Genomic DNA, 5,166 nt, shown 5'->3' on the forward strand with positions numbered 1-5,166 from the left:
CTTCTTCCTTTTTGGGTCGTGGGGGTCACTGGTGTCCATGTCCAGCAGTCACTATGTGAGAGGCGGGGACACCCTGGACATGTCTCCAGTCCATCACAGGGACACCTAGGGACAATTCAGAGTTATCAATCAGTCTAACATGCATGTTTTTGATCTGAGGGAAGAAACTCGAGTACCTGGAGAAAACCCACGCAGCACAGAGAGAACATGTAAACTACACCCAGACAGGCCCCCGACCGGGATTTGAACCCGGGACCTGCTCGCTGAGAGGCAGCAGTTCCACCAGTTGCACCACCGTGCTGCCCTAAAATAAATCAATGAAAGTTAAAAAATAAAAAGTCTGTAGCTGAATGAGAGGAGCGACCCTCCTGCTGCCGTGGGTCAGCAGGCCCACAGAGCTTCAGTCCTGGGCCTCCTGGGCCTCCTGGGGCTCCTGGGCCTCCTGGGCCTCCTGGGCCTCCTGGGGCTCCTGGGGCTCCTGGGCCTCCTGACCGATGGAGGAAATTAAAGCAATAATCACTATAGTTAAACACAAAACATCCCGTTAGAGCTGTAGATCCAGTTCACTTCATGGATTCAGGTTAGGGTTCACTTGTTCACTTGAGTCGGTCACGATGCCCCCCCCCCCCCCCCCCCCTTCAAACAACTAAAGAAATGATGGAAGATTTGCATTAATCAGAGATTTTTACAGTTTCACATCAATAAACTGATAACTTACAAATGATGAAACAAAATAGAAAATGTGCAAACCAAATAAAAATTGTCTTATGTTGAAAGTTTGTTTTGAAAGTAAAATATGTGTAAACACCTGCCCCCCTGTCTGACCAACATCTGGATCTACAGAACGGTCTGACCAACATCTGGATCCACAGAACGGTCTGACCAACATCTGGATCCACAGAACGGTCTGACCAACATCTGGATCTACAGAACGGTCTGACCAACATCTGGATCCACAGGACGGTCCGAGAAGAGGAAACGTCCTGCAAGGGGCAGCTGTGTGGATGAAAACACCTTGTTGATGTCAGAGGAGGACGGAAGCACTGCGCTGAGATTTAACTCAAAGTAAAGTTATGTTGCTTTTACTCGAACAAGTTGTGTTCCTCCTGTCTTCTTTCTGATTTGGACCCATTCATTTAGGTTTTAAATGCAAGACGTGTGGACATCATTAGACTTTCAACAAAGATTTAGAAAAAAGTTGATTTGTTTGAGACCTTGTGGTCCTGAACAGTTTATAGAGACAGAATACCTGTTTCCCAGAAACAATGTTCATTTTTAGTGTTCCACACAAGTTGTGTCTCAATTGTCTTTTTCAAGCAAGATGATTATTATGACACTAACGTCAGCTGCATCCGCTCTGACAGATGTGGCTGCAAGTGTCCATCTCCTCCTGCGACCCCGGAGTAAATGGGAGGGTTAACTCACACTTTAGAGGCTGACACTTCAAAGTCTGTATACTGATACTAATCAATGCAGTCATTGATTCTGAGTCTGATTTCAATGTGAACACAAGTCTGTAGTGGCTTCTCAAGGACGTGGGGACACTGTGCACATCAGCAGAGTCGTGTGGTCACATGCTTCTTCGTGACAGTGTCCTCACTGGATCTTTAAGACTCATCGGTCTGAGGATCAGCCAAAACCAAAGCGCCCGGATGACCTGTCTGAACATCATGAACATGAGTTATGATACACAGAAGGATCAGGGGGTTATTTTCATTGATTCGTCTTTTTGTTTGTGTCTTTTCCATCTTCAGAGGTCTCCACAGCAAGTCCTCCTCTTCCATCTCTGTCCTCTGTCCTCACTCCAACTTCCTCCATGTCCTCTCTAACTGCATCCATATGTCTCCTCTTTGTCTTTTTCCTGCAGCTGCATTTCTAACATCCTTCTACCAATATACCCACTGTCCCTCCTCTGGACATGTCCAAACCACTGTCCCTCCTCTGGACATGTCCAAACCACTGTCCCTCCTCTGGACATGTTCAAACCACTGTCCCTCCTCTGAACATGTCCAAACCACTGTCCCTCCTCTGAACATGTCCAAACCACTGTCCCTCCTCTGGACATGTCCAAACCACTGTCCCTCCTCTGAACATGTCCAAACCACTGTCCCTCCTCTGGACATGTCCAAACCACTGTCCCTCCTCTGGACATGTCCAAACCACTGTCCCTCCTCTGAACATGTCCAAACCACTGTCCCTCCTCTGGACATGTCCAAACCACTGTCCCTCCTCTGGACATGTCCAAACCACTGTCCCTCCTCTGAACATGTCCAAACCACTGTCCCTCCTCTAGACATGTCCAAACCACTGTCCCTCCTCTGGACATGTCCAAACCACTGTCCCTCCTCTGGACATGTCCAAACCATCTCGGTCTGGTCTCTCTAACTTTATCTTCCAGTTGAAAGTCCAGGCAGGATGAAATGTCTCCAGAACATACAACATAGCTGGTCTCACCACTGTCTTGTAAACTTTTCTCCATCACTCCATCCTGCCTGGACTCTCTTCTTCACCACACTCCCCATGTTCCTGGACAGTGGACCCCAAGTCCTTGAAGTCCTGCACCTTTGTGACCTCTGCTCCTTGTAGCCTCACTGTTCCACCTCCTCCCTCTCATCCACACACATGGACTCTGTCTTACTACGACTGACTTTCATTCCTCTTCTTTCAGGTGCATACCTCCACCTCTCCAAGTTCTCTTCCACCTGTTCCCTGTTCTCACCACAGATCATGATGTCATCTGCAAACATCATAGTTTGATTAAGTCTTTTGAAGCGACTAAAGCTATAAGGCAATAAAGCTGAAACAAATTCCTGCATTTTATTTTCTGCCACTGAAGATGAGAAGTCATAATGTTTTTGTTGTTGTTTTTGTTTATTTGGCATTAGCAAAATATTTCCTGAAGCTGTGGATGGATTTTAATGAAACGCTCACAAAGGACTCGTTGGCTGTAAAGTCTGCAGCTGATGAACTTCTTCAAATCAAGATAGCCACCACAGCTAAAGGACATTGTCCAAAACAAAAGTGGCTCAACTTACAAATATTTTACAAATATAGAATTTAAATTTAGAGTGCTAGTAGCTGAGAGTCAGTACGAACACGTGCTCTTCAGGACAACACATTTGTCTAAAACTTAACTGTGTGACTCCTGCTGGTCTGTAGCAACACATGTTATGAACAGAAACTGAATCCTTTTAACATTTCTCCCTCTAACACGTCACTTCAACTGATCGCAGCAGAAAAGTGGCTACGACTTTGTCACATGTCCTCATATTCAAATACATTTGCTGTGGTAGTAGTGGAGAGTCATCCCCTGTGCACCAACTCATGCAAGATCTCACAGATCACAAGGTCTTGCATAACTTCATTAATTTCAACCTAAATGACTCCAGCTCTGTCTCGTTCATCACAATATTTTAATTTAAAACTTTGTCATGAAGGACGGTGGGCAAAATGAAACTGCATTCTGCCAAGGGATGCTTGGCCTTTAATTTACAATGAAACCACACCATGCGGTGGAAGAACACGTCACTGTCACTGTATTTACATATTTGTTCACATTCATAAACACAACGAAGGAAGGGAGAAGCACACGTGTATAAACCACACTGCTCTTGAGACGCTCCATGCACCGGACAATGTCCATCTAGATATAAACCCCATCAGGAGTGGATAACATGACAATAAAGTGGCCAAGGAGAAAAGTCACGCAGGCCGTGCACAGGCCGTGCACAGGCCGTGCACAGGCCGTGCACAGGCGGGTAAGTCCTGCTGGATGGGGGTGAGATGGTGAGCAGCTGGTGGGGAAGGTCAGAGAGGAAGCTGCTGTGATCAGCACTGCTTGAAGCTGGCAGTAAAACAACTACATTTACCTAAAAGTCTCTCGTCACACCCCGCTGAGTGTTTCCTCCAACTCTTGTGATGTTTATTTACCGACGCCCGGGTTTGGAAAAGGATTGCACCAACACTCACCAGCACATCTGTGGCCTCGAGGAGGCAGAAGAGGGTGAAGCCCAGTCCTCAATATTCTCTTTAACCTGTTTCTTTACTGAGCTCATTAGCTTAAATATTTTTAATACTGTAAATGTATCTGCTAAGTTCATTCTGTGACGCGACGACTCAGTGGACTCTTCTAGTCTTTGTCCAGATCTCTGCGTGACGGCCACAGTCCACAGATCTTTAAACCTTCTTAATGAAACGGCTCCAGGAGTCTGAGCCATTATCCTTAAAGTCTCAAATAAGAATCATTAACGTTCAAACACCCGTCTGTCAGAGCTGTAATGTTACGATGGGAATGGAGGTGAAGAGAAGAATGGTGTGTTCGTTTATCGTGAGATTTCCCTCAGGAGCTTCCAAACGTGTTGACCCCCTCACCATAAATTACTCTGCGCACGTGGCTCCAGGCCACGACTAATCACATGATCGCAGCAGCCAGATTAAATCTGCAGCCTTGGACTTTTCTCTGGTCTCGCCTCCTCGTGCACAGGGCGCCGCAGCCATCAGTGAGCCAGCGGTAAGAGAAAACATACGGTCGACACTGGATGAGCACGCAGCAGCACAAATTACAAATTACTATAAATCTGTGTCATGGCACAGATTAATCACACAGAGGCTGGGATGTCTGACACATCCACCTGTTGGATCATTAAAATGAAGGCTTTGTGCAGTTACAGGGAAAGTTCAGATCTTTTGACGTGTGATTCTGAGTAAAAGTATTAATACTTTACCTGTTCATAGCCGTTTGAACAACCTCGGTGTGGAGAAATAAAAGTTTAATTTCGACTCGGCTGAGTTCAAGCAGGGCCATGACCAAAGAGGAGTGCTGCCATACGTCCTGCAACAAACGTCATCTCAAATCTTCACACTTGATCGAAATAAAACACAGTTTTATAAATCTTTACACCGTCCTAAAGTTCACATTACAAAACAATTTACAAGGAATATGTTTATATTCCTGCACAAAGGGCCGCACGGTTCACCAGAAATGCTGCAGACATCCATCCATCCATCCATCATCCATCCATCATCCATCCATCCATCATCCATCATCCATCATCCATCCATCATCCATTCATCCATCCATCCATCTATCATCCATCCATCCATCCATTCATCCATCCATCTATCATCCATCCATCCATCATCCATCCATCCATCCATCCATCCATC

Source organism: Nematolebias whitei, chromosome 2 (genome assembly GCF_014905685.2).
Source record: "Nematolebias whitei isolate Nwh7 chromosome 2, NemWhi1, whole genome shotgun sequence".
Taxonomy (NCBI): Eukaryota; Metazoa; Chordata; class Actinopteri; order Cyprinodontiformes; family Rivulidae; genus Nematolebias; species Nematolebias whitei.